The 22,774-nt window shown below is 54.4% G+C and overlaps 1 protein-coding gene across 2 annotated transcripts in view; it reads right to left on the bottom strand.

The window, feature by feature from the left end:
• The window catches only part of PTAFR (platelet activating factor receptor), a 60,293-nt gene extending 39,576 nt beyond the window's left edge, over nucleotides 1–20,717 (bottom strand). For both annotated transcript variants that reach the window (XR_008443034.1, XM_054011625.1), the window contains exon 1: nucleotides 20,631–20,717. The gene's annotated coding sequence lies outside the window, so the exon portion shown is untranslated. The remainder of the gene's footprint in view (nucleotides 1–20,630) is intronic.
• Between the last annotated feature and the right edge of the window lie 2,057 nt (nucleotides 20,718–22,774).

Below are 22,774 nucleotides of genomic sequence, written 5' to 3'. Positions count from 1 at the left end.
GCCTCTTCCCCACGCACGCCGCTTGCGTGCTGATCAGCTCTATGGCGGCGGCGCAAGCGCTGGAGGGAGGCCTGACACCAGCGTGTGTGGTGCGGTCTCTATGAAGATTAAGAAGGTGGTGCAGTGCAGCAGCTGCTCCTGGAGACCAGCGGACGAGGGATGTGTGGAGGGGGGATGGAGGGAGTTGCTCCGAGTCTGCGCCTCTCTCTTGGCACGGCGGCTGTGGGGGGTCCGTGGTGCGGGCGCTGTAATCCGAAACCTCCTGCCCGTGAGTGGAGTGGAGGCGGCGGGGGAAGAAGGAAGCGGCTCGGCTCGGCAGTCCCACACACACCAAGGGGGGAGCGCTCCGGTTTGTTCACTGGAGCTTATGGCAGCTACAGGGTGGGGAAGGGGGGGTCTGTGCCTCCTTTGCGGGGCTCTCCCGTCCCCAGGTGGGTTCTCGCTGCCCCCTGCTCCTGCAGCCTTCCCGGCCCCACCCCCCCCGGGACTTTGCCTCCTGCACCAGCCTTTGAGTGCGGAGGAGGGACAAGCCCGTGCCGGGAGGGAGGCTGGCTCTTAGGGCAGAGGAGCAGCTGAGCGCTTGTTGACGTCACTAGGCATCACCCTAGGTAACTCGGGAGGGTGGAAGGCCATTAAGTGTCAATGAAGCCTTCCTGCACTAGGCCTAAGTGAACCAAACTCTATCCTTCCATGTTTAAACTCTGATCAACCTTAAAAGCCAGGTGCAATTGGAATATGTAAGCAACCAGTTATCTGTGTGCAACCCCCTGCTCAAGCGGTAATAATGAGGCCTGCATGTTTCTGGCTGAAGGGGAAAAGGACAAGATAATGGTTTAAAGAAGTTACTAAGAAGCTAGGCTTATAGCTGCCAATAATGACTTAACTGCTTAAATGTAATCGTTATTTGCTTAGTAACTATTACCAGGGACGGGAGGGGTAGAGGGAGGAATGGGGGGGAGAAAGGGAGGGCTAGAGGAGAAGGGGGGATGAGGCTTAACTGCAAAATGTATAAAAGAAGAAAAACTGTTCCTGTTAATGTGCTTGATCTGAGATGTGCCAGTCTCCTTGCACCGCTTTGGGATCCCAAATAAACTTTGTTTGCTTCTCCCCCTGGTGTGTTTATTGACGCGAAGCACACCGGGCAACGAACCCGCTGTTGCTTTGCCTCGGGCACTCTGTGCTGGCAACAGTTTTGGTGCCCAACGTGGGGCTCAAGGCTGAAATTTAGCCTTGCCCAGACCCCTCTCGGAGGTCGACAGATTGTGGCGACGACCGACGCCCAGCGCGCACCGGTGACTTTACCGGGGGCCTCGGCGGAGACATGGTTTGGTCGACCCCGGAGGGCACAACGGTGCAATGCGCTCGAGTAGTGGAGAAGCAGCTGCGGGTGACAGTGGGGAACCGGTCCCGTGGATAGGGTGATGGTGCAGAACCGGACCCTTGGATAAGGTAGGAACAGTCCAGTGGGGACTTTATCTGTCTTGACCTGGGGACGCCCAGTGTCTCCCTATGGGGCAGGGACAGAGTATGGCAGGCAGGGCAAGGTGTACACCCTTGGAATGCATTCTGGTGAATTGGAAAGTGTTTGGCGCAAATCCAATAACTAAAAGTAAACTGAAAAGGTTCTGTACAGTAGACTGGCCTCAATATCAGCTAGAGGACCAGGAATGGTGGCCACCGGAAGGATCACTTAATTATAACACGATCCTTCAATTACTTCTGTTTTGTCAGCAAACGGGTAAATGGAATGAACATATGTATGTACAGTTGTTTGTTGCTAAGAGATAGGTTAGATATTTTGCAAAAGTGTAATTTGACTCCGACAGGTTCGGTAGTAGCTATTGTTAGTCCCCAGAACCCCCCCCCCCCCCCCCCCCCCCCAGCTGTAATGGCAGGTCCGGTGTCCCCTTCGGCTATCACACCCCCACCATATAAAGACAAGGTGTCTCAGGTCCCAGAGATTGCCCCCTCGGTGGAATTTTATCCGTTGATCACTGAGGTCCATGGTGTCCAGACATGGCTCAGATAGGAATCAGGCCACTACTATGCAGGTTTACACCCATGTGCCTTTTAACCCGGTGGACCTAGCAGCCTTTAAGGCACAGGCAGGGGAATTCTCTATGAACCCAAGCAAGTTTATCTCAGTCTTTGAAGGGTGCCTGGCTAGCTGTAAGCCTGACTGGGATGACTGTAATGTCCTTATGCGGACCCTGCTGCCTGAGGTGGAGCGTAATCAGGTTGTGTCTAAAGAAAAGGAAAATAGGCAAGCGAAAATGATGGTTGCAGCAGTACAGGCCGGTGGCAGGGGAAAATTCCAGGAAGGTGGAAGGGGCCGGGGAATGAGAGGACGTGGGCGCCCTACCTCACAGGAAAGGCGTCTGGGTCGCAACCAGTGTGCCATATGCCAGAAGGAGGCATTGAAAAAATGAGTGACCCGAAAGGGAAGGTACCCCTATGATGGCAGCGGAGGATCAGGAATGGGGGTGTCAGGGGAGACGGACTATCCTGCCCCCAGAACCCCAAGTAAAAATGCGGGTGGGAGACTTGGACATAGACTTTTTAATAGACTCTGGAGCTGCACGAACCACCGTAAACCAACCCCTGCAGCTGCCTGTGTCAGAGTCCCTCACTGTGGTGGGTGCCACAGGGAAAGGAACCAAATGCCCAGTATATGCCCCAGCGGAATGTGCTTTGGGAAACAGAACTCTATCTCACAAACTGGTTAACCTCCCCGATTGTCCAACGCCTCTACTGGGACGGGACCTGCTTTGTCGCTTAGGAGCCACCCTGCATTTCACCCAAGATGAAATAACCCTCACCTTACCCCCAGAGAATACCTGGATAATGACCCTTGCAATTGAGCCCTCAGCCATGCAACCCCAGAGTGGAGCCAGTGGGAGGACAAAAGGAGGGTTAAAAAGCATCTTTGCTGGACAGTGTTGGCCCAGGGATTTAAAAATTCCCCCACCCTTTTCGGCCAGGCCCTGGCCAGAGACTTGGAGGAATGGGACAATGAGGACAGGGTCCTCCTCCTGCAATATGTGGATGACTTGTTAATTGCCGCTGTGGGTCTCACCCCTTGCCTTAAAGCCACTGTGAGCCTCCTGAACTTTCTTGGACTCCTCAAAAGTGGGTGTGCTCATCCTGGTTTGTTGCTCCAAAGCTCTGTATAGAAGTTATTTTACTGGAAGGGTGTATAATGGCAATGTGTATGTGTTCATTGTTGGGAAAAAGATGTATGAGTGAAGAATGGAAGTTTCCTCTGTAAGTTAAAAGAAGCCAAGAAGGAGAGAAGGAAAAAGAACAGAACGAGTTAACTGAGGAAAAAAAATATAGCTAGCAAGCTCAGTCCAAAGATAAGATGCTGGCACCATCCAAGGACATTGTTCACAGCTAAGACTTGGCTGACAACCAAGAAAAGGGGGGCCTAAATGTGCCCAAGCAACTATGAGATCTGCAAAACACTGCCAGGCATTAATGAAATGTGTTAGGTTTCTTTTCTCACAGATAAAAGAACTGCTAACCAAAGACCCTAGCAGCCCTGCCATTCATTGAAACAAGGAGACTGAGTCTACGTAAAGTCCATCAACAAAAAACTGCTTTGGCTCCACACTGGAAAGGCCCTTTCCAAGTTCTGTTAACCACCAACACCACTGTGAAGTACCAAGGACTGCCCACCTGGACCCAGGCTTCTCACTGTAAAAAGACCCCTCCACCTCGGAAGGACTCTCCAACTGATAATCCTATTTAAAGACAGGGTGATGTGCTAGTAACCTCTCCCCTGTATGATGCTGAACCACACTGTTTCAGGAAAAGAGAAGAAGGAACACTTGCTTCATTGAAACCACAAAGTCCAGGAATTCCTGACTACAAAAGACATTAAGAACTGACCCTGGTGAAGAAACAAAGAATTATACGCTGGCAGGGAGGCTCTTACCCAGCTTATGAGTAAATATTTTCTAACTTCTGGTCTTAGACCCCTGGCCTCCCAGGTACAGGCTGAATGTCTAGTCTGCCAAAAGAACAACCCTCGACCAGAAGTGTCAGTGCCACCAGCCACTCTGGAACCTAACCCAGGCAGGGCCGGCTCCCGGGTTTTGGCCGCGCCAAGCAGCCAAAACCAAAAAAAAAAAAAAAGCCACGATCGCGATCTAAAAAAAGCCCTGATCGCAATCTGCGGCGGCAATTCAGCGGGAGGTCCTTCACTCCCAGGCGGAGTGACGGACCCTCCGCCGAATTGCCGCCGAATACCTGGAACTGCCGCCCCTGTCTGGAACGGCCGCCCCAAGCACCTGCTTGAGAAGCTGGTGCCTGGAGCCGGCCCTGACCCCAGACCCAGGGCTGGTTTAGCAAATAGACTTTACTGAGTTCCCCTGGACCCAAGGATTCAAATACCTTTTCGTCTTGGTGGATCGATTCAGCGGATGGCCTGAAGTCTTCCCATGCCATAACAACACTGCCAAAACGGAGGCTCTGAAATTTGTCAAGGAGATCATTCCCCGCTTCGGACTCCCCCAGTGAATGTAATCTGACAACGGAACACACTTCACATCCCAAGTCATTCAAAAGATATCGGATGCCCTGCAAATTCCCTGGAAGCTCCACACTCCATGGTGACCGCAGGCCAGTGGAGTAGTGGAACGCACAAATCAGACACTTAAGCAGCACCTCTCAAAGGTCTGCCAAGAGGCTTCCCTTAAGTGGCCTGATGCCTTACCCCTTGTTTTGCTCCGCATTCGCGCTCTCCCAAAGGGCAGGTTAGGGCTCAGTCCCTTCGAGATTATGTTTGGAAGAACATGGCCTATGAACAGTACACCGGTTCTGGCAGAGAAGTGGGAAATGGGGTGTGGCTTTTTATCTCAGTATGTGTGCTCTCCGTCTGCTGTTCTCTGTTCTCTCCACAGGTATACCAGAGATTTGCAGCCTCTCCCGCTGGATGCCCCTGTCCACTCCTTGCAGCCAGGCGATTCTGTTCTCGTTCGGACCTGGAAGGACTAGCCTCTCCAAGAGAAGTGGAAGGGACCCCACACCGTCCTGCTGGTCTCCCACACAGCAGCAAAGGTCAAGGGACACAAGAACTGGATTCATCACTCCCGTCTGAAGGCAGTGCCCGCTCCTGAATGGTAGACCATCCAGCCTACGGAAAAGGACTACCAGCGATGACTTGGGACTTAAACTGTTATTCAAAAAAACAATAAGATCTGCTGGGAATGCCCTGTGGTCTCTTTGGACAGTCGCAGCGCACTCCCCGTGAAAACTCTAAGCGTTAGTTGTGTTTACTCTCACAAGGCCGGCCTAACCTGGTGGCCTGGTCCTTTTGTTTTTAATCTGCCTACTATTGGTAATTGATATTTTGTGGGTATTTGGGGAATTGTAATTGTTAGGCCCTAGGATCACCTGCCCAGCATGAGTTCAGGTCCAGGATCTGCCACAGTGGTGCTCTTTGCCATAGGGACACTCCTCTTGTTAACTCCCGTTTCCCCCCAGGCACATGTGGGATGGAAAGGGATCCCTACTAACTTGGAAACAAACACATATGAGTCCTTGAAGGTTTGCTTTGCCTAAGAGTTTAACCTTTCTAACTGCTGAGTATGCTCCCAAATCCCGCACCACGCAGCAGGGTTACCCTGGAGGGTGGTCCCCCAAAATTGGTCAAATATCTGCTGGGGATGGTTCAGTAGGGGAAGAAATACCTCAGGTACCCCCTTGTCACAAAACTGTACCATTGAATCCCAGTATGCATTAAGGGACAACCTCTGGCCACCCCAGGCAGCGTAAATCTTTGTACGCCACCTCAGAGCCCATTAAGGAAGAAGACAGGTTGGGTATGATCCTCCTCCCATCCTATGGGGTGGGATGACTAACCCAATTTTATCGTAGGCTCTCTGTGTTTCTCACCAAGTATGTCAATAAGACCTTAGCCATAAAAAAGAGCCTTAACTCAAAGCTATACCAGCTCCGGTTGCTGTCCCTGCAAAACAGACAGGCCTTAGATTATGTTTTAGCCTCCCAGGGCGGGGTGTGTGCCCTTATTGGGAATGAATGTTGTACTTATGTCCCGGAAAACTCACAGGACATTAACAAGCACGTCCTGTCAGCCAAACGGGCTTTTGAGCAGTGGGAGGCCCAGGAAAGGAAACCCACAGTTTTCAATTCCCTTTGAAGTTGGTTGCCCAACCTAGGAGGACTGAGGGGTGGCCTTGTGCGTCTCCTCCTCACCGGTGTGGTACTGTGCCTGGTCACCCTCCTCCTAATTGCTTGTTTTAAATTGCTCCTCCGTAAGCTTTGTGCCCCCCGTTCCTCAAAAATCCCGGCATACCCTCTCATTGAAAACCCCAGCTTCATAGGACTTAATCATATCTTGTCCACAGACTATGAGAAAACTCAGCCAAAAGCTTGTTGAGTATTCTCAAAGGAGGGAGTTGTTGACGTCACTAGGCATCACCCTAGGTAACTCGGGAGGGTGGAAGGCCACTAAGTGTCAATGAAGCCTTCCTGCACTAGGCCTAAGTGAACCAAACTCTATCCTTCCATGTTTAAACTCTAATCAACCTCAAAAGCCAGGTGCAATTGGAATATGTAAGCAACCAGTTATCTGTGTGCAACCCCCTGCTCAAGCGGTAATAATGAGGCCTGCATGTTTCTGGCTGAAGGGAAAAAGGACAAGATAATGGTTTAAAGAAGTTACTAACAAGCTAGGCTTATAGCTGCCAAGAATGACTTAACTGCTTAAATGTAATCGTTATTTGCTTAGTAACTATTACCAGGGACGGGAGGGGTAGAGGGAGGAATGGGGGGAGAAAGGGAGGGCTAGAGGAGAAGGGGGGGTGAGGCTTAACTGCAAAATGTATAAAAGAAGAAAAACGGTTCCTGTTAATGTGCTTGATCTGAGACGTGCCAGTCTCCTTGCACCGCTTTGGGATCCCAAATAAACTTTGTTTGCTTCCCCCCTGGTGTGTTTATTGGCGCGAAGCACACCGGGCAACGAACCCGCTGCTGCTGTCCTCGGGCCCTCTGTGCTGGCAACACGCTGCATCTCTGATTGCAGAGCCGGGGGGCCCAGCCCGCGGCTGCAGAGGGTTGCGGCGGGGCGGGGGGCGCGCTCTGGCGGCTCTTTTTTTGCTCCGCTCCCCGGCCACCCGATATTTCCTCTTTGGCATCTGGTCACCCTAAATAACTATTTTACTGAATAGCAGCTAATGAGTCAATGCGAAATGCTGTTGTCTGTGTATTTCCATTAAGCAGCTGCTGAATATTAACTGGACTCATTGCTGAAACCCCGTGTTCAGCATTCTCACAGGAAAGGCAGAAATTCAGTGCCTGTCTCTGCCTTGTGCCATCACTCATGGCAGTGCAGAATGGTTGTAATACACTATCCGGCCATTTGGTAGCAGATGACACCCCCTTCGCACAGGTGCAAATAGCCACGTCGGATACAAGACATTAGGAATCAGAAGCTCATTCTGCACCACAGATAACATGTAGCTATGTAACTGTTATGGTTTTGTGTTCTGTGTACCGTACCTTTACATTTCTAGGAGCCTTTAGGCTGCAGAGACAGCTGCCATTTTGTGCAGCAGAGTGGCTGCATCATGTTACAGAGGAGTCACACACTGTCATCTTGAAAGTCATTGTCACTAAAAGTATCTTGCTGCTTTTTGTGTTGGAAAATGTACATGAAGACAGCCACTGACTGTGCTATAGTTCTGCTCTGGCCACAGCAGTACTGGAAAGTCTCTCAGAGGCCTCACTGCAATTCCAATAACAGGAGGATTTGGAGCCAGGACAGAACTGTGCTTCCATCATTCAGTAGCGACTGAGCCATGGGACACGTGACTCAGCGACAAAAGATGCTAGTTCTAAATCTACTGCACGGTGTGATTCTCTGAAATCTTGGCCTTACAATTCCAGACATGTAATCTGTGGCCCATACACAACATTTCATGGTCAGCACTGCCACATTTTATCTATTTTGTTATTTTAATTCATGGTCACGCAGATTCTGGCACTTTCCAACCTGATTGCTTCAGCAATGCGGCGTGGTGACTTTCGCAGCAGAGCATGAGGGACAGCTCAAAGCACAGCTGTGTGTAGCTGCATAATCTGGTTCTGATTTCTTGTGGCTGAAGTGGGAGGCAACACAGCTCAGTATTTCTGCCTTTGCCGGAAGCACCAGTGCTGAGTTAGATTTTCAAAGCATACTGCAATGGGGACAGTACTGAGATGGGCCTTGATGTGAACTCATTTGCCTGGTTAATTTCGCCAGTGGCTTGAGTATGTCAACTCCCATCTCAGCCACATCCCAGGGAGCAGGAGTCAGCAAAGTGGCTCAAGCTTCCATGGCCCTAAGCAGTATTTTCTTTTACTCATGCCAGTAAAGAAATATTAAATCAGCCCCCAGAGCTTTCTACCTTGTTAGCACTCCATAGACTAGCAGGAAACAGACCTGCCTTGCTGGCCATTTCCAAAACACAAATACACAACAGGAAATTATGCAACACAAAATGAAATGTGTAACGTGTAAAGCTCGGTGAAGCAGAGTAATAGAAGCGCAAATGAAATGTTCCCCACGACCCCAAATTTAACTACATAGTGAGAGGGCCAAAAAAGGGCCCCTCTGGTTAAACAGAGTAAAAGCAGTCAGAGGCAAAAAGGCAGCCTTTAAAAATTGGAAGTCAAATCCTGCTGAGGAAAATAGAAAGGTGCATGAGCTCAGAGCAAGTGTAATGTGCTCCCATGCTGATGTTGCAGCATTTCACATTCTTGTTCTCTCATCTGGGTTCTTGCATTGGGCCCATCACTGCAGTATCTGAGTGTCTCCCAGCAGAAAATAATGGCATCCAGGGCCTCTCTGTCTTTCTTCCCTGTTCACCATAGGCAGGGCCGGCTCTAGGCACCAGCGCTCCAAGCATGTGCTTGGGGCAGCACTTTCCAAGGGGCAGCACTCCGGCTCCTTTTTTTTTTTTTTTGCTTGGGGCGCAAAAAGCTGGGAGGCCGCCCTGAGTGAACTGTGGCGGTGGGGGGCACAGGGAGGGCGGCAGGAAGTAACCCTGGGGGGGGCAGAGGAACCGCTCCCCCCCAGTTCATCTCTGCTCCACTGCCGCCTGCTCCCCCGAGTGTGCAGCCACTCCACTCCACTTCACTTCTCCCCCCTCCCTCCCAGGCATGCCACGTGAATCAGCTGTTTTGCGGCAAGCCCGGGAGAGAGGGGTAGGAGGGGAAATGCAGTGCGCCCGGGGAAGGAGGCAGGGCCTGGGATTTGGGGAAGGGGTTGGAATGGGGTGGGGAAGGGGTGGAGTTGGGGGTGGGGCCGGGGGGGCATGGGAAATTTTTTTTGCTTGGGGGCGGCAAAAAACTTAGTGCTGGCCCTGACCATAAGCAGGTTCTGGCTGCTCCTGAATGCAGAAGAGTGGTGCTGGCCACAGTGATGCGTTTTGCATTAGCTTTAAATGCAGCCAGGCTGGCCATCCTGGTTTTCTTTGCCAGTGAGCTGTGTAGTCTGGGTCTGGTTCCCATGAGGACTCTGTCAAACCCAATTGTTAATCAAAAAGAACAGGAGTACTTGTGGCACCTTAGAGACTAACAAATTTATTTAGGGTTACCATACGTCCGGATTTTCCCGGACATGTCCAGCTTTTTGGGCTCCAAATCCCTGTCTGGGGGGAAATCCCAAAAAGCCAGACATGTCCGGGAAAATCGGGACATGCGGGTGGCGGTGCTGGGCCGGGGACCGGGGGCGCTGAGTGCCGGGGGCCGGCGGGGCCGAGTGCTGGCGGGGTCGGGGACCGGGGTGGGCCGGGGCCGGCGGGGCCGAGCGCCGGCGGTGCCGGGGACTGGGGGCGCCGGGGGCCAGTGGGGCCGAGCGCCGGTGGGGCCGAGCACCGGGGGTGCCGGGGACCAGGGGCACCGAGCACCGGGGGCCGGCAGGGCTGGGGGCCAGTGGGGCAGGCGCCGGCGGAGCCGGGGGGGTGCTCGGCCGGGGGGGTGCTGAGCGGGCCGGGGGGCCGGTGGGGCTGGGGGGTGCTGAGCAGGCCAGGGGTGTTCGGCCGGGGGCCGGCGGGGCCAGGGGGTGCTCGGCCAGCGGTCCGGGGGCCGGGCCGGGGACCGGCAGTGCTGGGCGGGCCGGGGTGCTCGGCCAGGGGCCGGCACCCCAGGGCCCGAGCCGACCCAGGCTGGAAACGCCAGGGGGGCCAGCCTGGGCCGCGCCTCCTCCCCCCACACCTCCCCTTACCTGCTTCAGGCTTCCCGCGAATCAAATGTTCGCGGGAAGCAGGGGAGGGGGTGGAGTTGGGGCGGGGACTTTGGAGAAGGGGCGGAGTTGGGGTGGGGGCGGGGCCGGGGCCCCGTGGAGTGTCCTCCTTTTGGAGGCTCAAAATATGGTAACCCTAATTTATTAGGGCATAAGCTTTCGTGGGCTACAGCCCACTTCTTCGGATGCATATAGAGTGAAACATGGAGGAGATATATATACACACATACAGAGAGCATGAACAGGTGTATGTGTGTATATATATCTCCTCCATATATGTTTCACTCTATATGCATCCAAAGAAGTGGGTTGTAGCCCACAAAAGCTTATGCTCTAATAAATTTGTTAGTCTCTAAGGTGCCACAAGTACTCCTGTTCTTTTTGAGGATACAGACTAACACGGCTGCTACTCTGAAACCAATTGTTAATAATAATAATATATGGAGCTATACCTATCTCATAGAACTGGAAGGGACCCTGAAAGGTCAATGAGTCCAGCCCCCTGCCTTTACTAGCAGGACCAAGTACTGATTTTTTCCCCCAGATGCCTAAGTGGCCCCCTCAAGGATTGAACTCACAACCCTGGGTTTAGCAGGCCAATGCTCAAACCACTGAGCTACCCGTCCTCCCTTTTCCCCCTTCAGTTAGCAGCTGTTGTGGGAAGTCAGGGCTGAGGAGGAAGAAAGCTGATATCTCAAGCAGGTGGGGCCAGTGTCATGCAGGGCTTTGAAACTGAGGTCAAGGAGCTAAACTCTGTGTTCAGTGGGGAGCCGGAGCCGGAGCCAGTAGCGGCTTTGCCGTGGCGCCGGGCCCACGGGCCGAAGGGGCCCAGGGAAGCCGCTCTTCAGTGCTGCCGGCGCTGGGCTCCTGCTGTGTAGCAAGGCAGGCTCTGCAGCAGCAGTGAAGCGCCTCCCCCAGCGCTGCGTCCCTGCCCGCCCTGCTGCGGTTCGGATTAGCTGTCTGTCTCCCAGCAGCAGCAGGAGGGGAATGGGAAGGGTTGAGGTCCAGAGCTAGCAGCTCCTGGGAGGAGGAGAGGCGGGGCCGGGCCTTGGGGGCCCACGAGCCATCAGCTGTTCAGCGGGCGGAGGAATCATTGCAGAGCCACCCAGGAAGGAAGTTTGTCTGGCTCTGAGTTGCTGATCAGCATGGCTGGTCACCGGTGTAGTGGGCAGAGCTGTTTAGGTGTTTTTTGGCCACCAGCCAATCAGCGAGGGGAACTCTGCTCGAGGTGCAGGAACTGAGCAACCCCACAGGTGCAGCCCCACCTCCTTTTCCTACCTGCTGCTTTCTGTGGCTCTAGTGCAGCGCCCAGCCTCGCTCCAACCTCTCACCCAGCTAAAGGCAGCCAGGAACAGTAGCTGAGCTGGTAAATGTATTTCAAAGGGAGTCTTGGGGCGAAGGGGGCTGAGGGAGACTGAAACCCCTTCCCAGGTGGCTGTGCTGAGAGCTGGCTGCTGGCAGGGTGGCCGTCTGCATGGTGGGGGCCTGGGGGGCACCAGCTGCCACCCACCTCTCTGCATTTGGCAGGGGACTCAGCCAGAGGCATCTCCAAAAACATCCCCTGCACCCCCGCAGCACAGAGACTGAGAGTACTGGCCCTGCTGGGCCGCTGGACCAGGACAAGCCTGGTGGGGGGGGCATCTCCTGGTCTCTCCTGCTTGCCCTCCCTCCCCACGCAGAGACAGTGGCCACATGTGTAGTGCGCTTGGTCCCCCTCCCTGGCATCTGGGTGACTGCCTCTTAGGGGGCTGGAAGGAAAGAGGCAGTGGGGAAGAGGGATGGGGGATAGGTAGGAAAGGAAAACTGAGGCTATCAGGGGAAAGTGTCCTAGCAGTGCAATCTCTGCCTTGGGGTGTGGATGGAATTGTCTCCCAAGGGAAGGCTGGAACTACCTGCTATTGTATTATGTGTGCTGCCCAAACCCAAAATACTAACATCCCCCTATACTCTGTATGTTACCCCCAATGACCAGTAACTGATGCTTCAAATTTTCTGTATCGTTTATTTTTAAATATTTTCTAATCAAATTTTAAATGTTTTTAGTCCATGTGCTCTGGGTGGGCCGCGTGCTGAAGGTTACCGATTCCAGGGATAGGGGAAATGGGGGCCCAGCAGCAGCTGGGGCTCCCCTGTTAAGCAGGCCCAACAAACCCTCACCCTGACAAGCCTCACCTCCCCTGCATCTGTACCACCCCACTGAGCCCGAGTCTGCACCCGGACCCCCATCCAAATGAACCCTGTAGATAAATCTCTGTATTAAGCATCTTCACATAACTTTCATATGACGTTGTATTATGCGTCTTCATATAACCCTGTATTAAGCTATTGTCATACAACTTTGTATCAAGTCCTTTGATATAGGACCTTTGTATCAGATCCCTATGTAGAAAAAACTTATAGAAAACTTTGTGTTAAGCCTTGGTATAATGTTATAGCCCCTCAGGATAGTTAAAGTATAAGAAAAATGTCTTTTTGCTACTAGAATAAGATTCCCCCCACACACACTCCCTTAATCAATTGCCATGTTGAATGAATGAGGTGTGAATGAGCAAGACATGGAAGGCAGCACCTCCAGACAGGTAGTTGGAGAGGGGATGGAAGCCAGACCCAAGGATAATCAAACTTGTCAAGTGGGCTCACTAAAGAAGAGCAGGTTTTAGAATAGCAGCCGTGTTAGTCTGACAGACCTGCGGGTGGCTATATTACAACAGAAAAACTTCAAAAACAGACTCCAAAGAGAGACTGCAGAGCTAGAATTGATATGCAAACCAGACACAATTAACTCCGGTTTGAATAAGGACTGGGAATGGCTGAGCCATTACAAACATTGAATCTATCTCCCCTTGTAAGTACTCTCACACTTCTTAACTGTCTGTACTGGGCTAGCTTGATTATCACTTCAAAAGTTTTTTTCTCTTAATTAATTGGCCTCTCAGAGTTGGTAAGACAACTCCCACCTGTTTATGCTCTCTGTATGTGTGTATATATCTCCTCAATATATGTTCCATTCTATATGCATCCGAAGAAGTGGGCTGTAGTCCACGAAAGCTTATGCTCTAATAAATTTGTTAGTCTCTATGGTGCCACAAGTACTCCTGTTCTTCTTTTTAAAGAATAGCAGACATATTGATGGCCTCGGGGGCGGGGTGGGGTGTTAGAATCAAGCACCTTCTTTTGGAAACACCCTTTTTGAACAGTATTGGGACAACATCTAGAAGGAAGCAGCACAAAGGACCAACAGACACAGATTTTGAATCTGGTATAGATTTGCATGAGAGAGAAGCTGCTATAAATGTGAGATTTCAGAGTAGCAGCTGTGTTAGTCTGTATCCGCAAAAAGAAGAACAGGAGTACTTGTGGCACCTTAGAGACTAACAAATTTATTAGAGCATAAGCTTTCGCGGACTGCAGCCCATCCGAAGAAGTGGGCTGTAGTACTGAAGTACTCCTGTTCTTCTTTTTATAAATGTGAGGTGTCTTGCAGAGGACCCTGGGTCTTGTCAACATTGGAGCATTGATCCAGATCAGCAGAAGCCCGGCTCCACCCCTCCCCTATCTAACTCACCTGGCCAGTGAAGATAAGGGGAGCAACTAGTTGGTAACAACAACAACAAGAGGAAGTGTGTTTGTGTGTGTGTGTATGTGAGTGCATGAGTGTAATATGCATATGCATATGATACAGTGTTGATTGATGCCTGTATTACCAATGAATGTGGCATTTGCCTTATTCCCCCTGAAAAGACCCTGTGCAGTACTTTAAGTACAACAACCCCACCACCCCTGCACCCAGACTCCCCCCCCCCCCGCCCACGCTGAGCTCCAACCACTTTCACTTGGTCCCCCCCGCAGACTCCCATTGCCCCTGCACCTGGCACCTCCCTGTGCATCCAGATCCCCCACTGAGCTGCCTGCACCCAGACTGCCCCCCCCAGAACCCTCTTACCCCCATCTGAATCCCCCACACTAAGTCCCTCTGCACTGGGATCCTGCTGCTGGGCTGAGCCTCCCTGCCCACATCTGTGAGCCTGGCACAAAAGGGGCAGGGCCCCAGGGTGTTTCTGTGGCAGGCCTGGCCCTTGTGCTGGGTCAGGTTCAGTCTCACTGCCAAGTCCCTGTCCCAGGGGAGGGGGAAGGCTGCAGGGATCTCTCACCTCCATGCAGCCAGTGGCCTGTGCTCCCCACTGCCATGGTGGAGCTTCCACATGTATTTATTATTAAAAAACAATCAGAATTTTAAAATATGATGCACAGAATTTGATGCAGAATTCCCTCAGGAATATGGGGCGCTGTACAGCTGTGATGGTGGGACTGTGAAGGGGGTGCTGGACAGTCGGGGATCTGTGAGTGGGGGAGCTGGGCAGGGGGTATGGTGTGCAGGGTGCTGGTCAGTTGTGGTGGGAGGTCAGCGGGAGGGGTCTCTGGGCAGGGGGTGTTGGGCATAGTGGGTCTGTGGGCATTGGGCATAGGGATCTGTGGGGGAAGTTTCTGGGTGAGGGTGCAGTGGCATAAGGGCAGGGCAGTGGGCAGGGGGCAGTGTGGAAGGGGCACGCTGGCAGTGCAGGGCTGGGCAGGCCACTGTGCGTCTAGCAGTTTGGGGTTTGTAAATAGTGCCCTTGAGCTGGGCTGAGTGGGGCCAATCCTGATGCGCCTCATTACCCCCCAACCGGCCCCTCACTCTGCCGACCGCCCCCCATCACATGCCCTATTTCCCCAATGGGGGCCCACAAATATGTTTGGCGCCGGGCCCACAAAAAGTTAATCCGGCCCTGGCCAGAGCAAAGAACCAGGCAATGTGTTCCTGGGAGCCGGTGCTCTGCAGACGCTGCTGCACTGTGAACCAAGTGGCGCATTCTCAGAGCTTGGCCTCCATTTCCTGAAGACAGAGAACTGCAGCAGTCTTATCAGGGCATTTCCCATGCAACTCTGTGGCTAGCTCAGCAGCTGATAAGATCAAGTGTGACCTGCTGGCCGGATGTAGATGGGAGGGTGTTCTGCTGTGGGAGTGTGCAGGAGCAGGGCAGAATCAGGCTGGCCTGCGGAGATGTGGATGGTTCAGCTAAACGGGATTCCTAATGGTTATGTGGGTATTTTGGTGCAGGTCTGTGTGGATGGTCTGACCCTGGAATAAACCTGGGCTTAGGGTGGATTCAGCTATGGCTCGTAACAAACCCAATTTAACTAACTCCGTTCTAGCCATATAGTTTCCAAGATAGGAGTGTCCACGCAGCCTGGCACAGGAATACCCACTCCAGTTAAACCAACACAGGAGGTGCCCAAGGCCATGGGCCCATCTAACTGTCTAGGGCCAAGGGATGGGGTTGCTCTGGCAGAGTTCTCCAAAGTGTTCCCCTCTCACTGCCAGAATCAGCTCCACCTCATGTGGGGTGGCTGCTGCCGCTCCTCTCACCCCAGTGCTGATGTTGGCCAGGCAGCGAGAGGCCTAGGAGGCAGGGCCGGTAATGGTGGCCATGAAGCCAGAGCAAAGCTAGGTGTGGTCTGTGCCCTGCTGGCCCCTCAGCCTGGGCATCTTGGCAGCTCACCTGCTGGTTTCCTGCAGATGCTGAATGGGGAGGGGAGTAGATGAGCCCCAGGAGATGGGAGTCCTGGAGGTTGAGGACTAGTTGCCTTGAATGACCCTGGGCTTCAGTCAGAGATGAAAGGCCAGAGCCATTTCAGGGCCTTGCTTGTCGTCCTGCTGCTTTGGAGGCAGTAGCACATCATGGTGGCAAATGCTGCAGAGACCTGCAGCAGGAGCAGAGTGGCTGCACCCCTGGTCTGTGGGCAGGAGCCTGTCACTCAGAGCCCAAGTGCTGGAGCCTGGTAGGGACAGGGCAGGAGCTGCTTGCAAAGTGGGGAGCATTCAGTTTGCACAGGTGGAATGAGCAGACGTGCTATTAGGTGCCGGGTCCACGCCTTAGTCACCAGGATTCACAGTAACTTTTCACTCCAGAGACTCTAGCCCAGCTGGAAGGAGCTGAGCAACGTCTCCCCAGGCTGGCTTGCCATACCTGGAGTATGTTCACACTTCACAGCCTTCAACCTGGCTGGGGTCACTGTGAGTGCCTAGTCCCTTGTCCTGTGGTGTGGCACCTCGGTGCGCTGGCTGCACAGGGGAAGCCATGTTACCTGGAAGGAGGAGGACGTCCCAAACTGTGCATGTGGCTTTTGTAATGAAAAGCTCCCATAGCAGGTGTCTCTGGACTGGTGCCAAAGCAGGACCATCCCTGGGATGCAGCAGGATGCTGTGTTTGAGTGCTGGCTGGCTGGTCACTGGTCCAGCCTGGAGAGTGGGCAGAACACTAGTCTGGGCTCTGTGCCTCCTAGGGTTAGAAGGGCACTGTGGAAGGGCTACATATTGCAATGGGCATGAAGGCTTCGAATAGACCTCTGGGCTCAATGTCACTGCAGCATTATTCAACTGAATCCAAAAAACAGGAAGGAGCCATTTGTGCACAAGGCAAATCCCCTGAGAGTCCCCTTCCAACCCATGCTGCTGCATGCCCAGGAGTTTGGGGCTAGCTCCTCCCAGCTCCATGCTGTAGCCTTCCCTCCCGCTGCCAAACCCAAGCCTGCCTGCCTGTCAGCAACACCCCCAAAATGATGTCCTTGGAGCTAACACCTGGAAGCGCTGGGTCCCTGCACCCTCTTGCTGGCTTGGGGTGATTATCAGTGCAAGGGGAGTTCCCTGTCCCCCAGAGCTGAGGCTGGAGAAAGCAGCTGCTCCTCTTCCCTTCCCAGGAGCCACACCGTCCCCTCCTCCCTGACCCTTCAGTAGTACATCTCCATCAGGCAGAGACTTTCGTCTTACAGCCCAGCTGGCATTACCTTGGCTGGTGACCACTGACTCCTGATGCTAGCACCCTTGTGGTGGTGGGTGCTCACCTGCCCCTGGTGTGTCAGTCCTAGACTATGAGTGCTCTGCAGCAGGGACACATATTCTTTGCAGTGTTTGCAGAGTGCCCTGTACAATGGGGTGCTGTTCCCTATCTGGGGTCCTTTGGCATGACTGCCGCAACAAAAATAAATAACCCAGGAAGTGGCCTGCTTCCCTGCCATTGATACGCTCCAGCCTATTCCCAGCCGCACACTTAGCACCCTTGCTCTGCCGTGCTCAGAGTGCAGGCACCGCAGCCTTGGGTAGGCTCTCTGCTGGGCAGCTCCAGCACATGATTCAACCAAGAGCCTTGGCATGCTCAGGCTGTGAGCGTAGCCAGTTCCTCCTGTCTCTGTGAACAGTCTCAGGATGCGGCAAGAACGGGCTCATTTCTAGGGAGCTTCTAACCAAAATCAGAACTACTGACTGCAAAGGACTGGGGATGGGCCAGTGATACCTCTCAAGCCTAGGTCATGGGTTCTAGTCCTACCATGAGGATAAGACAGCCCCACATGATGGCTGGGCAGGGAAGGGCACATCAAATGAAAATGAGAGGCTGCACATTTAAAACTGAGCAAACAAAATACTTTTTGGACAATGCACAGTAACCTATGGAACTCACTGCCACAAAGTATCACAGAGGCCAAGAGCTTAACTGAATTCAAAAACAGATTGGCCGTTTGTATGGAGAACAAGAATGTGCAGAGATATGATAGTAGAGAATGTTATTAAATCTAAGCAAGAGTTTTTGAAGGGACACAAATCTTCCTGTTTCAGAAAAGGAGCCAACCCTTACCTAAAGGGATCAAAGGGGTCAGGAGGTGTCTTCCCCCCGGGCAGGTTATCCTGTAACTGCTACTGCAGGGCTCCTTCCACTTTCCTCTGCAGCAGCTGGTGCTGGCACTGTCAGAGACAGGATCCTGGGTGCCGCGCTCTGATCTACTCTGGCAGCTTTTAATGAAGGCGAAACTAACAAAGTGATGGTGCTGTGAAATCACTAGCTTTCTAATTGTACCAATTATTGTGCAATAATTGTGAAATCATTTCCTGCACGTGAAATGTTCAGCTGGGGCGTGGAACTGATTCAGACTGGATGCTGTGTCCCAGAGAGCAGGCAATGGGTTCACGGGCATCTCTGCTTCTTGTCCTTCCTCCTGTCTCTAACTGGTGCAGACACCTCAAGCAGGTAGGAAGTAGGAGTGGCGAGAGTAGTGGTGGGCGTGGGGAATTCAGGGGTTGTGAGCTGAGTACCACACTCTGGTCCCCTGCAATTCAATCCTTGGCCACCCAGGAATGGGATTTTCCTGGATCTCTGTGTCCCCTCCCCTCTGCACCTTGTGCAAATCTCTCAGCGGGAAATGCATGGAGCGAGCACAGTGGCTTCTGGTGAGAATGTAGCACTATGGACACTGACTCCCTGCTGGGCAAAAGAGCAGCACAGAACATCCTGTTTGGAGAACACTACAGTGACCTTGCCTGCTCACTGTTTAGCTCTCTGTTTACTCCAGCTTGATATTCCCCGGCTGAGTGAAATCGGCTCAGTGTGAAATGGTGCCAAACCTCTCCTGGCCTGTGACTGGCTAGAGCAGCCCCCAAAGCGCCAGCATCTCTGGGCACCTTCACCCCACACCTCAAACAAAGCAGCAGCTAGCAGAAAACAGCTGACCAGAAATGACCAGCCATCCTGTGACACTGCAGCCCCGGGCTGGTGCTCCCCAAAGGCCTGGGTACGGAGATGGGCCCTGCCAGGCACCCTGGGGGTTACTGGGACTCCTTGGGACCCAGGGGCAGTAAATCCCACAGCCCTTTCAGCCCAGGTGGCTCCAGTGCCAGCGCCTCTACTCACTGCAGCCATGGCACCATGACCCGGGGAGAGACGTCTCACAGATAGGACTCTACAGGTCAAAGCCAGACACCTTCAATTCAACCCAGAACCCCAGAGGCCACAAGGGGGCTCTCAGTGCAGTGCACTGCTCCTGACACAGGCTGCAGGGTGCCTTCAGGGGCTGCCCCCAAAGCACACACACTGCACTAGCCTGGAAGGGACAAAGGCCCAGATAAGGGGTGTTGAAGGAAGAATGGTCCAGTGGTTAGGGTGTTAGCCTGGGTCCTGGGGTCAATGCCCTGCTCTGCCATGGACTCCCTGTGACACCTTGGACAAGTCACCTCCACTCTCTGCCTCAGTTTCCCTGCCAAATGGAAGACTAGCCCCCCTGCAGGGAGGGGGTGTGTGAGGCTAAACTCAATACAGAGTTAGGGTGGCCAACTTTCTAATTTGTGAAAACTGGACATTGAGAGACAGAACCTCCCCTGCTCCACCTCTTCCCCCTAAGGCCCCACCCCTATTCCGTCTCTTTTCCCTAAGGCCCCGCCACTGCTCCTCTTTCCCCCGCCTGTCACTTGCTGCTCTCTCCATCTCCCGCCCCCTGCCAGCTGGGTGACGTGTGCAGGACGTTCTAGGTCGAGCCACGCTCTGGGGCTGCAGGGGTGACTAGGGCATGAAGAACCACGCTCTGGAGTGGGGGTGACTGGGGCAGAGTGTGGGAGGGAGAGACGCACGCCGGGGGTGGTGGGGTGACTGGGGCACCCTGGAGGGGCAGCACCACAGGGGAGAGGCATAAAGGAGGCTGAGAAGGGGTCCCAGGCGGTGAATCTGGCCACCGGCCCTGCTCCTCAAATGCCGCATGCTTCAGGAGCCCTCCCCCGGATGCCAGCTGCTTGTACCTCTCTCTGCCAGAGCCAGGCAGTTCCTGAGTGCTCCTCCTACTCCAGCAGTAGCTGCTCTTCCCACCTTCCTAGCGGCAGAACGGAAGCCGATTGTGGACGGTTACTCAGGTCACTGGACTTTTGGTGTCCGGTCAGTAGTGCTGACTAGATACTGCCAGGTTCCCTTTTTGACCGGACTTTCCAGTTGAAAACCAGACACCTGGCAACCCTATAGAGTGCAGGTGCAGACACGACGGCAGCTGGATCCCACCGAGACACCAGACACCCTGAGCAGCAGGAGGAAATGTTGCTCTTATTTGCCCTGAGCTTTAGCAGGAACTCTCTTCCTTCCACCCTGGTGAGGCTGGGTGTGACGAGCTAAAGATAGCTCATCACCGGCATGAGGAAGGTACTGTAGCCCCCGTCTTCCCACTGCCGCCCCCCCCCCCCCCAGATACACACACTCTGAACCAGAATGGGGCACAGGCAGAAACCTGCTGAGTCCCGTGAGTGAGCTGGGGGGGGTTGCAGACAGCCATTCATTCCCACGTGCCCTTGGACGCTCTCCTGGGGTCTCAGATAGCGAGCCATAGGGAGCACTGATTGCACTGAAAACAAGTGCTGGGCAGAGCCCAGGGACAGGGCAGAGGCCCCAGCTCAGATAGGGATGGATGCACAGGGCGGTTTCTGGCCCAGGCAGGTGGAGGAAGCAGAGGGGTTTTGGAGGCAGCCAAGGGATCAGCCCAGTGATGGGGGAGAGAGATTCCCACCAGGAGAACGGCCAGGAAAGGACCTTCTTACCTTGGGCAGCGGAGCACGGAGAGCTGGAGCCACCAGGAGCCTTTGCAAAGGCAAGCTGTGAGGGATCCCTGAGAATGGAGCCTGTTTCCTGTCTGCTCAGAAGACTCTGCCCCAGAGTAATGAGCAAGAAGGGGAGGTGTGGAAGAGGAGGGATGCCTGGGTTCACAGGTGAGTGAGTCATCTTCCTCTTGGCAGCTGCAATACTCCCCAGACCTGCTGCTATTCTCAGGGTGCGGCCTGGACCAGGCACTGCAGATTCCACCTATTGACTCACACAGCGTTTGGCAGCTGTTCTTGCAACTGGGCTGCTGCTGAGAAGCTGAACGGCAAGTCCCCTCCCAGGGAGGGGGCTGTGGGAGGCAGGAGGCCGTGCATAGCACCTTGTAAATCAGCACTATTGGTGGTGTTATATCAGCAGTTCTCAAACTGTGGGCTGGGACTCCAAAGTGGGTCACCAGGGCTGGTGTTGGATTTGCTGGGGCCCAGAGCTGAAGCCAAAGCCCGAGCCCCGTCACTGGGGCCAAAGCTCAAGGGCTTCAGCCCTGGGTGGTGGGGCTCAGGTTATAGGCCTCCACCTGGGGCTGAAGCCCTTGAGCTTCACTTTGGCCCCCCCGCCCTGAGCACCGGCTCCGTACTCCCATTGTCCGGAAACCATGGCTAATGGAGCTGGTGCGGGGCGGAATGGTGCAGGTAAGAACAGCACACGGAGCGTCCTGGTCCCCCCACCTAGGAGCTGGACCTGCTGGCCACTTCCAGGGCACAGCGCGGAGCCAGGACAGGCAGGGAGCCTGCCTTAGCCCCGCTGCGCCGCTGAACGGGAGCCGCCTAAAGTAAGCCCACGCCCCAACCCCCTGCCCTAGCCCTGAGCTCTCCCAAACCCAGAGCCCCCTCCCGCACCCTGAACCCCTAATTTCTGGCCCCACCCCAGAGCCTGCACCCGCAGCCAGAGCCCTTGCCCCCTCCCACACCCTATCTCCCTGCCCCAGGCCAGTGAAAGTGAGTGAGGATGGGTGGGGGAGAGTGAGCTACCGAGGGAGGGGAATGTAGTGAGTGGGGACGGGACCTCGGGGAAGGGACAGGGCTAGGATGTTCATTTTTGTGCCATTAGAAAGTTGGCAACCCTACCCTGCATGGGACCATAGGCAAGCCATTCCTTTGGGTCCGCTTCCCCCTCAGAACTCCCCTCCCACACAGGGTAGGGCTGCCAGGCATCTGGTTTTCGAGTGGAACACCCATTTGAAAAGGGACCCTGGCGGCTCCAGTTGGCATCACTGACCAGGCCGTTAAAAGTCCAGTCAGTGGCACAGCGGGGGTCCAGGGCTAAGGCAGGCTCCCTGCCTGCCCTAGTTCTGTGCAGCTCTCGGAAGCGGCTGCCAGGTCCCTGCAGCCCCATGGCGTATGGGCAGCCAGGGAGGCTCCATGCGCTGCCCCCGCCCTGAGGGCCAGCTCCACAGATCCCATTAGCTGGGAACTGCAACCAATGGGAGCTCTGAGGGTGGCACCTGCGGGCATGAGGGCGGTGCACGGAGCCTCCCTGGCCACCCATGCATCTAAGGCCTGCAGGGACCTGGCGGCTGCTTCCCATAAGCTGTGATAAGCGCCGCTGAGACCCCACGTCCCAACCCCCTGCCCCAGTCTGGAGTCCCCTCCCACACCCAAACTCCCTCCCGGAGCCTGCACCCCCCAGCCTCCTGCCACAGCCCTGAGACCCCTCCTGCACCCTAACCCCTCATCCCCAGCCCACTCCAGAGCCTGCACCCTCAGGTGGAGTCCTCACCCCTCCTCTGCACTCCAACCCCCTGCCCCAAAGTGAGTGAGGGTGGGGAAGAGCAAGCAATGGAGGGAGGGGGATGGAGTGAGTGGGGGCGGGGTCTTGGAGAAGGGGTGGGACAGGGTGGGGCCTCAGGGAAGGGGTTGGGCAGGGGTGTTCAGTTTTGGGTGAGCAACTCTAACCCAGGGCAGTAGTGAGACTTGAGTCCCTGCTGTCCAGAGGCCTTAGGCAACACACTGGCATTAATGGAGCTTTGGAGCTGGCCTCCTCAGAAACGAGCGACCTGGGTGACTGGCCTGATCCCAGGGCCCGCGCAACCCATTAGGCGACCTAGGCGGTTGCCTAGGGTGCTACAATTTGGGGGGCAGCGACC

Source organism: Malaclemys terrapin, chromosome 22 (genome assembly GCF_027887155.1).
Source record: "Malaclemys terrapin pileata isolate rMalTer1 chromosome 22, rMalTer1.hap1, whole genome shotgun sequence".
NCBI lineage: Eukaryota > Metazoa > Chordata > Testudines > Emydidae > Malaclemys > Malaclemys terrapin.
This window is presented reverse-complemented; position numbering and strand designations above follow the sequence as displayed.